Consider the following 14,287-nt stretch of genomic DNA (forward strand, 5'->3'; position numbering starts at 1 on the left):
CATTATATCTATATATTTACAAATTTAAGTCTTGAAAGTACATGCACTAATTATAATCAAGGGGCCAGAAAACCCTTGCTGCAGGTAAACAAGCAAGTGCAATATGAGTGGCAAATGGAATAAGAGGTCGCATCATGCTGATAATACAGTTTATCTTTCAGATTTATTAGGTAAGTAGAGATGCTCTCATGACATTAAATGAGTTTGTGATAGCACGATTGCACACTAAAGTAAATAAGTACATGGTTGTATCTAAAAACAAAGATGATGAGACTTACCAAACAAAAGCGCTGGCAGGTCGATAGACACACAAACAAACACAAACATACACACAAAATTCAAGCTTTCACAACAAACGGTTGCTTCATCAGGAAAGAGGGAAGGAGAGGGAAAGATGAAAGGATGTGGGTTTTAAGGGAGAGGGTAAGGAGTCATTCCAATCCCGGGAGCGGAAAGACTTACCTTAGGGGGAAAAAAGGACAGGTATACACTCGCACAAACACACATATCCATCTGCACATACACAGACACAAGCATACATTTGTAAAGGCAAAGAGTTTGGGCAGAGATGTCAGTCGAGGCGGAAGTACAGAGGCAAAGATGTTGTTGAAAGACAGGTGAGGTATGAGCGGCGGCAAATTGAAATTAGAAATTAGCGGAGATTGAGGCCTGGCGGATAGCGAGAAGAGAGGATATGCTGAAGGGCAAGTTCCCATCTCCGTAGTTCTGACAGGTTGGTGTTAGTGGGAAGTATCCAGATAACCCGGACAGTGTAACATTGTGCCAAGATGTGCTGGCCGTGCACCAAGGCATGTTTAGCCACAGGGTTATCCTCATTACCAACAAACACTGTCTGCCTGTGTCCATTCATGCGAATGGACAGTTTGTTGCTGGTCATTCCCACATAGAAGGCTTCACAGTGTAGGCAGGTCAGTTGGTAAATCATATGGGTGCTTTCACACGTGGCTCTGCCTTTGATCGTGTATGCCTTCTGGGTTACAGGACTGGAGTAGGTGGTGGTGGGAGGGTGCATGGGACAGGTTTTACACCGGGGGCGGTTACAAGGGTAGGAGCCAGAGGGTAGGGAAGGTGGTTTGGGGATTTCATAGGGATGAACTACCTAACCTTCGTAACCTGGTTGAATATATGAAAGAGGCATTAGTGACCATCAAGCCACTGTACACTTATCTAGGAAGAATCAGTGTTAAGTTTTTTCTTCCAGGGAACGATGCATCGACACATCCTAAAGTGAAGAAAGATAAATGCTTGTCACGTGTTAGGTACCATATAAACATAAGAAAGGACTGCACCACAAGTAAATATAGTCCTCAGTTTATGATATGTATAAATGTGATAGTATGAAAATATGCTGAACTAAGGTATGGCACTATCAAATAATCAAGGGGCTGAAACCTAACTACTGTGAGCATTGACTACTCATGAAAGCGTCAAACACCTGATTTACATTGAATTTTTTTATACACATTTGCTACATATATAAACACTGTTTTATGCTCATTGTACATGACATATACATAGTATTGATGGTACAACTCTCTATACCACAGCATATAAAATCAGTGAAGGAATCTTTTCGGTAAATTTTTGATTTATGGTTACTGTCATCTATCTTTAAGCTAATATCCAGGAAATTTATGTTGCCCCCTCCCCCCGCCAATTCCATGCTGACCATCATGTTAGTGTGCCACTGGTTCATATTTTCCACAAATTTATGGACTTGTCTATTGGAACCTTCCCACATACAAAGAATATCATCTGCAAATCTGTACCAATAGGTAAAATAGTCCCCCATTCGGATCTCCGGGTGGGGACTACTCAGGAGGACATTGTTATCAGGAGAAAGAAACTGGCATCCAACGGATCGGAGCGTGGAATGTCAGATCCCTTAATCAGGCAGGTAGGTTAGAAAATTTAAAAAGGGAAATGGATAGGTTAAAGTTAGATATAGTGGGAATTAGAGAAGCTCAGTACCAGGAGGAACTTCTGGTCAGGTGAATACAGGGTTATAACTACAAAATCAAATAGGGGTAATGCAGGAGTAGGTTTAATAATGAATAGGAAAATAGGAATGCGGGTAAGCTACTATTAACAGCATAGTGAACGCATTATTGTGGCCAAGATAGATATGAAGCCCACACCTATCACAGTAGTACAAGTTTATATGCCAACTAGCTTTGCAGATGACGAAGAGATTGATGAAATGTATGATGAGATAAAAGAAATTATTCAGATAGTGAAGGGAGACGAAAATTAAACAGTCATGGGTGACTGGAACTCGATAGTAGGAAAAGGAAGAGAAGGAAACGTAGTAGGTAAATAAGGAATTGGGTTAAGGAATGAAGGAGGAAGCCACCTGGTAGAATTTTGCACAGAGCATAACTTAATCATAGCTAACACTTGGTTCAAGAATCATAAACGAAGGTTGTATACATGGAAGAAGCCCGGAGATACTGGAAGATCTCAGATAGATTATATAATGGTAAGACAGAGATTCAGGAACCAGGTTTTAAATTGTAAGACACTTCCAGAGGCAGATGTGAACTCTGACCACAATCTATTGGTTATGAACTGTAGATTAAAACTGAAGAAACAGCAAAAAGGTACGAATTTCAGGAGATGGGACCTGGAAAAACTGAAAAAGCAGAGGTTGTGGAGAGCTACAGGGAGAGCATTAGGGAACGATTGACAAGAATGGGGAAAAGAAATACAGTAGAAGAAGAATGGGTAGCTTTGAGAGATGAAATAGTGAAGGTAGTAGAGGATCAAGTAGGGGAAAAAGACGAGAAGGATGTAGCGGCACATATCACTAGAGGTAAGATAGATACTGCCTACAGGAAAATTAAAGAGACCTTTGTAGAAAAGAGAACCACTTGTATGAATATCAAGAGTTCAGATGGGAACCCAGTTCTAAGCAAAGAAGGGAAAGCAGAAAGGCGGAAGAAGTATATAGAGGGTCTATAGAAGGGCGATGTTCTGGAGGACAATATTATAGAAATAAAAGAGAATATAGATGAAGATGAAATAAGAGATATGATACTGAGTGAAGAGTTTGACAGAGCACTAAAGACCTAAGTTGAAACAAGGCCCCGGGAATAGACAACATTCCATTAGAACTACTGACAGCCTTGGGAGAGCCAGGCCTAACAAAACTCTACCATCTAGTGAGCAAGATGTATCAGACAGGCAAAATACCATCAGACTTAAAGAAGAATATAATACGAATTTCAGGAGATGGGACCTGGAAAAACTGAAAAAGCAGAGGTTGTGGAGAGCTACAGGGAGAGCATTAGGGAACGATTGACAAGAATGGGGAAAAGAAATACAGTAGAAGAAGAATGGGTAGCTTTGAGAGATGAAATAGTGAAGGTAGTAGAGGATCAAGTAGGGGAAAAAGACGAGAAGGATGTAGCGGCACATATCACTAGAGGTAAGATAGATACTACCTACAGGAAAATTAAAGAGACCTTTGTAGAAAAGAGAACCACTTGTATGAATATCAAGAGTTCAGATGGGAACCCAGTTCTAAGCAAAGAAGGGAAAGCAGAAAGGCGGAAGAAGTATATAGAGGGTCTATAGAAGGGCGATGTTCTGGAGGACAATATTATAGAAATAAAAGAGAATATAGATGAAGATGAAATAAGAGATATGATACTGAGTGAAGAGTTTGACAGAGCACTAAAGACCTAAGTTGAAACAAGGCCCCGGGAATAGACAACATTCCATTAGAACTACTGACAGCCTTGGGAGAGCCAGGCCTAACAAAACTCTACCATCTAGTGAGCAAGATGTATCAGACAGGCAAAATACCATCAGACTTAAAGAAGAATATAATACGAATTTCAGGAGATGGGACCTGGAAAAACTGAAAAAGCAGAGGTTGTGGAGAGCTACAGGGAGAGCATTAGGGAACGATTGACAAGAATGGGGAAAAGAAATACAGTAGAAGAAGAATGGGTAGCTTTGAGAGATGAAATAGTGAAGGTAGTAGAGGATCAAGTAGGGGAAAAAGACGAGAAGGATGTAGCGGCACATATCACTAGAGGTAAGATAGATACTGCCTACAGGAAAATTAAAGAGACCTTTGTAGAAAAGAGAACCACTTGTATGAATATCAAGAGTTCAGATGGGAACCCAGTTCTAAGCAAAGAAGGGAAAGCAGAAAGGCGGAAGAAGTATATAGAGGGTCTATAGAAGGGCGATGTTCTGGAGGACAATATTATAGAAATAAAAGAGAATATAGATGAAGATGAAATAAGAGATATGATACTGAGTGAAGAGTTTGACAGAGCACTAAAGACCTAAGTTGAAACAAGGCCCCGGGAATAGACAACATTCCATTAGAACTACTGACAGCCTTGGGAGAGCCAGGCCTAACAAAACTCTACCATCTAGTGAGCAAGATGTATCAGACAGGCAAAATACCATCAGACTTAAAGAAGAATATAATAATTCCAACCCCAAAGAAAGCAGGTGTTGACAGATGCAAAAATTACCAAATTATCAATTCAATAAGCCACAGCTGCAATATACTAACAGATGAATGGAAAAACTGGTAGAAGCTGACCTCAGGGAAGATCAGTTTGGATTCCGTAGAAATGTTGGAACACGTGAGGCAATACTGACCCTAAGACTTATCTTAGAAAATAGATTAAGGAAAGGCAAACCTACGTTTATATCATTTGTGGACTTAGAGAAAGCTTTTGACAACATTGACTGGAATACTCTCTTTCAAATTCTGAAGGTGACACGGGTGAAATACAGGGAGCGGAAGGCTATTTACAATTTGTACAGAAACCAGATGGCAGTTATAAGAGTCAAAGGGCATGAAAGGGAAGCAGTGGTTGGGAAGGGTGTGAGACAATGTTGTAGCCTGCCCCCGATGTTATTCAATCTATATATTGAGCAAGCAGTAAAGGAAACAAAAGAGAAATTCGGAGTTGGAATTAAAATCCATGGAGAAGAAATAAAAACTTTGAGGTTCGCTGATGACATTGTAATTCTGTCAGAGACAGCAAAGGACCTGGAAGAGCAGCTGAACGGATTGGACAGTGTCTTGAAAGGAGGATATAAGATGAACATCAGCATAAGCAAAACAAGGATAATGGAATGTAGTTGTATTAAATCAGGTGATGCTGCAGGAATTAGATTAGGAAATGAGACGCTTAAAGTAGTAAATGAGTTTTGCTATTTGGAGAGCAAAATAACTGATGATGGTCAAAGTAGGGAGGATATAAAATGTAGACTGGCAACGGCAAGGAAAGTGTTTCTGAAGAAGAGAAATTTGTTAAAATCGAGTATAGATTTAAGTGTCAGGAAGTCGTTTCTGAAAGTATTTGTATGGAGTGTAGCCATGTATGGAAGTGAAACATGGACAATAAATAGTTTAGACAAGACAAGAATAGAAGCTTTTGAAATGTGGTGCTACAGAAGAATGCTGAAGTTTAGATGGGTAGATCACATAACTAATGAGGAGGCATTGAATAGAATTGGAGAGAAGAGAAATTTGTGGCACAACTTGACTAGAAGAAGGGATAGTTGGTAGGGCATATCCTGAGGCATCAAAGGATCACCAATTTAGCATTGGAAGGCAGTGTGGAGGGTAAAAATCATAGAGGGAGGCCAAGAGATGAATACACTAAACAGATTCAGAAGGATGTAGGTTGCAGTCGGTACTGGGAGATGAAGAAGCTTGCACAAGATAGAGTAGTGTGGAGAGCTGCATCAAACCAGTCTCTGGACTGAAGACCACACACACACACACACACACACACACACACACACACACACACACATCTGTACCAATACAGAACATGTTTTGCCAGTGGTTCTCTCTTCAGAAAATCAGTCTCCCACTTGTCGATGAAGCTTTCTGCTAGTAAGGGGGATTAAGGTGAGCCCATTGCCACACCATCTGTTTACTGATAATAGCTTCTCTTGAAAGCAGAAATAATTTTGATTTAAACAACATTCCACTATACTAAAAATGCTCAGCTGCCCTTCTAGATTTATGTTGTGTGAATACAATGATTGTGACACAATATCTGTACAGTCTTGCACTGGAATACATATGAAAAAGCTATGAACATCAAAAGAGACTAATTTTGCATTTATTGGAACCTTAATGTCTGTTAACTAAATCTAAACTGTTCTTAATACTATATTTCCCTTTGAAGTTCAGCTTCTTCTTCAAGATGGTGTTCATTCTCCTGGCACTCTTGAGTACTGGAGCATGTATTGCACAAGCCACTGGATGGACTGGCACTTCTGGTTTGTGGAGTTTCGGTAAACCATACAGCTGTGGATGGTCGTTGATGTAAGCATACGTTAAGCTATGGATCGATACCTAAGAAGTTGAGGTTATCTTTGCCTCGTCATCATGTTTATTGATGTATTATCATCTTTGGGAATCAGTATTGTACCTGAAAATGGGCTTATACCCAAAACCTAGATTGTGCAATAACATTAATAATAAATTGTGAAACAAGGCTAAAAACAGTGTTTAATGACCTCCTTTGTTATGCACATTGGTTGACTGTTAATTGTAATAATTTTTCATGGAGTAATTAAATATTGGCCAAGTCTAGTGGTAGTTTTAAAGAAAAAATACTCATTTTGTTCCTTGAGGATCTTAAATCTGTTGCTTGAATTTCTTCTGCCTGTAAGCCAGGTTCTCTTGTAGGTCTGGAAGCCATATAGGTGTTTGTAGAATAATGTACATGACAAAACTGATTCATATGTAATTTTCATATTTAATAGTCCTAGATGCTGTGCTGCCATAAATTTACAATGTTCACTCAGTGAAATACATTCCATTTGTATGCAACTCCAGAAAACTTTACATTTCTCCTTCCTTACTTCCTTCCTTCCTTCCCACCACACACACAACATACAATACACTGGTGCACAGTGAACATCGTTCCAAAGCACATCAGTAAAGATACAGTTATACTAAGATTGAAACATGGAACACTAAATCGAAGATAATGTACATAAAAATGACATTTACTCAACAGCACAATAGAACAAATTATGATAACATATATTCACATAAGAAATATATCTTTTTGTAGTACAGTAATTTGATGAAATTTGCTTTTAATCACAGGGGTTCACTGTGTTAGCATGACACATACTACTATACAGTCACATTTTAAAACATTCCAGATAATATCGAAAAAAGGATAAGATCATAAATTTGTGAATATATATGTTCCTAACTGCTTATTGCACGTTACACACCCCCTCCCCCTGACAGTTTTGCTCGCATTCTGCAGTGAGAGAAAGACTCACAGGTGCACATGATATTTACAAATTTGAAAAGTAGAACATGCAGTAACACAAGTGCTTATGAAATCATAAGTTTCTGTACTGTGAATGGCTGAAAGCAAGGGGAAACTACAGCCATAATTTCTACCGAGGGCATGCAGCTTTACTGTATGGTTAAATGATGATGGTGTCCTCTTGGCTAAAATATTCTGGAGGTAAAATAGTCCCCCATTCGGATCTCCAGGCAGGGACTACTCAGGAGGATGTCATTATCAAGATAAAGAAAACTGGCACTCTATAGATCGGAGCGTGCAATGTCAGATATCTTAATCAGGCAGGTAGGTTAGAAAATTTAAAAAGGGAATTGGGTAGATTAAATTTAGATATGGTGAGAATTAGTGAAGTTCAGTGACAGGAGTAACAAAACTTCTGGTGAGGTGAATACAGGTTTATAAATACAAAATCAAATATGGGTAATGCAGAAGTAGGTTTAATAATGAATAAAAAAATAGGAGTGCGGGTCAGCTACTACAAACAGTGCAGTGAATGCATTATTGTAACCAAGATAGACACAAAGCCCACACCTACCACAGTAGTACAAGTTTATATGCCAACTAGCTTCACAGATGATGAAGAGATTTTAAGAAATATATGATTGGATAAAATAAATTATTCAGATAGTGAAGGGAGATGAAAATTCAATACTTATGGAGGACTGGAATTGCATACTAGGAAAAGGAAGAGGAGAAGTAGTAAGTGAATAGGGAATTGGGGTAAGGAATGAAAGAGGAAGCCACCTGGTAGAATTTTGCACTGAGCATAACTTAATCATAGCTAATACTAGGTTTAAGAATCACGAAAGAAGGTTGTATCAATGGAAGAGGCCTGGAGACACTGGAAGGTTTCAGATAGATATAATGGTAAGACAGAGATTAGGGAACCAGGTTTTAAATTTAAGAGATTTCCAGGGGCAGATTTGGACTCTGACCACAATCTATTGGTTCTGAACTGTAGATTAAAACTGAAGAAACTGCAAATAGGTGGGAATTTAAGGAGATGGGACCTGGATAAACTGAAAGAACCAGAGGTTGTAGAGAGATTCAGAGAGAGCATTAGGGAACGATTGACAGGAACAGGAAAAAGAAATTATAGTAGAAGAAGAATGGGTAGCTTTGAGAGATGAAATAGTGAAGGCAGCAGAGGATCAAGTAGGCAAAAAGATGAGAGTTAGTAGAAATCCTTGGGTAACAGAAGAGATATTGAATTAAATTGATGAAAGAAGAAAATACAAAAATGCAGTAGGGAAAAAGGAATACAAATGTCTATACAGTGACGATGTACTTGATGGCAGTATTATGGAAATGGAAGAGGGCATAGGTGAAGATGAAATGGGAGATATGATATTGCGTGAAGAATTTCGCAGAGCACTGAAAGATCTAAGTCGAAACAAGGCCCTGGGAGTAGACAACATGCCATTAGAACTACTGATAGCCTTGAGAGAGCCAGCCATGACAAAACTCTACCATCTGGTGAGCAATATGAATGAGACAGGCAAAATACCCTCCAGCTTCAAGAATAATATAATATTTCCAATTCCAAAGAAAGCAGGAGTTGACTGGTGTGAAAATTACTGAACTATTAGCTTAACAAGTCACAGCTGCAAAATACTGACATGAATTCTTTACAGACAAATGGAAAAACTGGTAGCAGCCAACCTTGGGGAATTTCATTTCAGATTCCATAGAAATGTTGGAACATGTGAGGCAATACTGACCCTATGACTTATCTTAGAAGATAGATTAAGGAAAGGCAAACCTACGTTTTTAGCATTTGTAGACTTAGAGAAAGCTTTTGACAATGTTGACTGGAATAATGTCTTTCAAATTCTGAGGGTGGCAGGGGTCAAATACAGGGAATGAAAGGCTATTCACAATTTGTACAGAAACCAGGTGGCAGGTATAAGAGTCGAGAGGCATGAAGCAGGCAAAAAGGAATACAAACATCTCAAAAATGAGATCGACAGGAAGTGCCAAATGGCTAAGCAGGGATGGCTAGAGGACAAATGTAAGGATGTAGAGGCATATATCACTAGGGGTATGATAGACACTGCCTACAGGAAAATTAGAGGGACCTTTGGAGAAAAGAGAACCACTTGTATGAATATCAAGAGATCAGATGGTAACCCAGTTCTAAGCAAAGAAGGGAAAGCAGAAAGGTGGAACAGAGGGTCTATACAAAGGCAATGTGTTGATGGTAGTATTATGGAAATGGAAGAGCATGTACATGAAGATGAATGGGAGATATGATACTGCATGAAGAGTTTGACAGAGCACAGAAAGATCTAAGTCGAAACATGATCCCAGAAGCAGACAGCATTCCATTAGAACTATTGATAGCTGTGGGAGAGCCAGTCATGACAAAACTCTACCATCTGGAGAGCAAGATGTATAAGACAGGCGAAATACCCTCAGACTTCAAGAAGAATATGACATTTCCAACCCAAAAGAAAGAAGGTGTTGACAGATGTGAAAATTACCAAACTATCAATTTAATAAGTCACGGCTGCAAAATACTAACACAAATGCTTTACAGACGAATGGAAAAACTGGTAGAAGCTGACCTCGGGGAAGATCAGTTTGGATTTCATAGAAATATTGGAACACATGAGGCAATACTGACCCTCAGAATTGTCTTAGAAGATAGGTTAAGGAAAGGCAAAATTACATTTCTAGCATTTGTAGACTTATAAAGGTCTTGACAATGTTGACTGGAATACTCTCTTTCAAATTCTGAAGGTGGGAGGGGTAAAATACATGGAATGAAAGGCTATTTACAATTTGTTTTTATTAAAAAATTCATCAATGGAGTAGAAGGAGTTGGCCACTAGTAAGTCTTTCAGACTCCCTTTAAACTGATCTTTATTTGTAACTAAATTTTTTATGTTTGCTGGCAAATTATTGAAGATGAGGGTTCCTGAGTAGTGGACCCCTTTTTGAACTAAAGTAAGTGCTTTTAAGTCCTTGTGCAGATGATTTTTGTTCCTGGCATTGTATGTATGAACTGAGCTATTTGTTGGAGAAAGAGATATATTATTAAGGACAAATTTCATTAAGGAGTAAATATACTGAGAGGCAGTAGTTAGTATACCCAGTTCTTTGAAGAGGTTTCTACAGAACGTCTGTGAATTTACTCCACAAATAATACATATTACACACTTTTGGACTCTGAAAACTTTTGTTTGACTTGAAGAGTTACCCCAAGATATTATACCATATGACATTATGGAATGAAAGTAGGCAAAGTATGCAAGCTTTTTCATTTTTATGTCACTTATGTCAGCTACCACTCGAATTGCAAATACAGATTTGTTAAGGTGTTTCTGCAGTTCTGTGGTGTGCTCCTCCCAACTAAATTTATTATCAAGTTGTAATCCCAGGAATTTAAGACTGTCAAACTCTTCTATCTGCTCTTATTCATACTTTATGCATATGCTGGGTGGAAACCTCTTACAGGTTCTGAATTGCATATAGTGAGTCTTTTCTAAGTTTAATGTCAGTGAGTTGGCTTTAAACCATTTATCATACTGCCTACAGGAGAATTAAAGAGACCTGTGGAGAAAAGACAACCACTTGTATGAATATCAAGAGCTCAGATGGAAACCCAGCTCTAAGCAAAGAAGGGAAAGCAGAAAGGTGGAAGGAGTATATAGAGGGTCTGTACAAGGGCAATGTACTTGAGGACAATATTATGGAAATGGAAGAGAATGTAGATGAAGATGAAATGGGAGATAAGATACTGCATGAAGAGTTTGACAGAGCACTGAAAGACCTGAGTTGAAATAAGGCCCCAGGAGTAGACAACATTCCATTAGAGCTACTGATGGCCTTGGGAGAGCCAGTCATGACAAAACTCTACCATCTGGTGAGCAAGATGTATGAGACAGGCGAAATACCCTCAGACTTCAAGAAGAATATAATAATTCCAATCCCAAAGAAAGCAGGTGTTGACAGATGTGAAAATTACCAAACAATCAGTTTAATAAGTCACAGCTGCAAAATACTAACATGAATTCTTTACAGACGAATGGAAAAACTGGTATAAGCTGACCTCGGGGAGGATCAGTTTGGATTCCGTAGAAATGTTGGGACACGTGAGGCAATACTGACCCTACAACTTATCTTAGAAAATAGATTAAGAAAAGGCAAACCTACATTTCTAGCATTTGTAGACTTAGAAAAGTCTTGACAATGTTGACTGAAATATTCTCTTTCAAATTATGAAGGTGGGAGTGGTAAAATACAGGGAGCAAAAGGCTATTTACAATTCGTACAGGAACCAAATGGCAGTTATAAGAGTCGAGGGGCATGAAAGGGAAGCAGTGGTTGGGAAGGGAATGAGACAGGGTTGTCGCATCTCCCAGATGCTATTCAATCTTTATATTGAGCAAGCAGTGAAAGAAACAAAAGAAAAATTTGGAGTAGGTATTAAAATCCATGGAGAAGAAATAAAAACTTTGAGGTTCGCCGATGACATTGTAATTCTGTCAGAGACAGCAAAGGACCTGGAAGAGCAGTTGAATGGAATGGATAGTGTCTTGAAAAGAGGATATAAGATGAATATCAATAAAAGCACAATGAGGATAATGGAATGTAGGTGAATTAAGTCGGGTGATGCTGAGGGAATTAGATTAGGAAATGAGGTATTTAAAGTAATAGATGAGTTTTGCTATTTGGGGAACAAAATAACTGATGATGGTCGAAGTAGAGAGGATATAAAATGTAATCTGGCTATGGGAAGGAAAGCGTTACTGAAGAAGGGAAATTAGTTAACATCGGGTATAGATTTAAGTGTCAACAAGTCTTTGGTAAAAGTATTTGTATGGAGTGTAGCCATGTATGGATGTGAAACATGGATAATAAACAGTTTAGACAAGAAGAGAATAGCTTTGAAAATGTGGTGCTACAGAAGAATGCTGAAGATGAGATGGGTAGATCATGTAACTAATGTGGAGGTACTGAATAGAATTGGGGTGCAGAGAAATTTGTGGCACAACTTGACTAGAAGAAGGAATCAGTTGGTCGGATATTTTCCAAGGGATCACAAATTTAGTATTGGAGGGCAGCATAGAGGGTAAAAATCATAGAGGGAGACCAATAGATTGATACACTAATCAGATTCAGATGGATGTAGGGTGCTGTAGTTACTTGGAGGTGAAGAAGCTTGCACAGGATAGAATAGCATGGAGAGCTGCATTAAACCAGTCTCTGGACTGAAGACCACAACAACAACAACAAGTTTTCTGTGGTCTGAGTACTTGAAGACTGGTAAAAAGAGGTGTCTGGTGTGCACTGAATTGTAAATATGGTTCTTCATATTTCTGATGGTCTTGATGATTTTTTAGGAGTGGACACAACTCCCAGGGTATTTCCTACAACATTTCACAGTGTATCAGCTTTAGAATCCAACATTCCCTTATTACATATATGAAATATTTCATCTCAGAATCTGACTTTTTTAAAGGAAATGTCAAAATGACTTTTTAACTGATTTGAAGTTAAGTGAAACAAATACTTGGCAAACCATTAGGCAAAATCAAATACTAACTCATCTTGAAAAAGAAATTTGAAAATGGGTCACTTCTCACAAAAAATATTTTCGATTTTGTCAGATGTAATTATGCTGTTGAATTTTGTACAAATACTAATTAGCAATAATAAAGAAAAAATACTTGTACTATGACAAAATTATAAGGAAAATATTAATGTGTTAGGGGTAACTTTAAAACTAACACTCAACAGTCAGCAAATTTTAATGGGGATGCAGAAAATGATAAGATAAATGATTTGTTCTCTTATACATTGACTTCCTAAAGTTACTCAGTTTTTAAAAAGTTAACATTATTTTGAAAACAGTCTTTTCTGTAACTTTCATCATAACTGTGTAATACGATACCTCTGATACCACTTGCAATATTGTAGATTACAATACCAAATTCACTACTGAAAAATGCGATACAATATGTCAGAAGCAAGTCCTCTGTGCCTTTTTGGCACTACCTCCTTTTTGGCACTACCTTGGCTTACAATACCATCTTACACAGTCAGACACTACTAAAACATCAGAGCATTTGATAAAGTTCTGTGTGCTACATAAGTACTACTCAGTTCCAGGAGACTAGATTATGTGTATAGTAGTTTCAAATATTAGTCCAATGTGCTAACATAGCACAACTTCAATTGTGTATATTATATAGTAAAATCTATCACATAACTAAAAGTTCTTTATGACAATTAAAACTCAAGTCCAGTTGAGGACGCCATGTGGTGTGTTAAAACACACAGCTAAGTTCACTATCAATTTGGTTCAACTCATGGTTGAGGATACTATACAACTTCAATGAAATAACTTATATTTATAAGCACTGTGGTGTATGTCCATGGAACATGTCATATAACTAACACTTTAGGCACAAAATTGAAAATGTCCTCTCCAGATCATGGGGTTGTCTGAAATTTACGTACCATTTCTAGTTGAAAATTCACTCACAGCCAGATAAGATTGGAAAATGTCCACTTAGGTAATACACAAAATTCTATACTGTGTTTTTGTGGTCTTCAGTCCTGAGACTGCTTTTGATGCAGCTCTCCATGCTACTTTATCCTGTGCAAGCTTCTTCATCTCCCAGTACTTACTGCAACCTACATCCTTCTGAATCTGCCTAGTGTATTCATCTCTTGGTCTCCCTCTACAACTTTTACCCTCCACGCTGATCCCTTGATCACCAATTTAGTCTTGGAGGAAAGCATCGAGGGAAAAAATCTTAGAGGGAGACCAAGAGATGAATACACTAACCAGATCCAGAAGGATATAGGTTGCAATAGTTACTCAGAGATGAAGAGGCTTGCACAGGATAGAGTAGCATAGAGAGCTGTCTGAAACCAATCCCTGAACTCAAGACCATGACAACAACAACAGTTGCTACTCACCATGTAGCAGAGAT

The 14,287-nt window shown here is 38.3% G+C and overlaps 1 protein-coding gene across 1 annotated transcript in view; it reads left to right on the forward strand.

The window, feature by feature from the left end:
* The window catches only part of LOC126134764 (dynein regulatory complex subunit 3-like), a 207,612-nt gene that overhangs the window by 156,658 nt on the left and 36,667 nt on the right, over nucleotides 1-14,287 (forward strand). The window lies entirely within an intron of this gene.

Source organism: Schistocerca cancellata, chromosome 1 (genome assembly GCF_023864275.1).
Source record: "Schistocerca cancellata isolate TAMUIC-IGC-003103 chromosome 1, iqSchCanc2.1, whole genome shotgun sequence".
In the NCBI taxonomy this organism is placed as follows: Eukaryota; Metazoa; Arthropoda; class Insecta; order Orthoptera; family Acrididae; genus Schistocerca; species Schistocerca cancellata.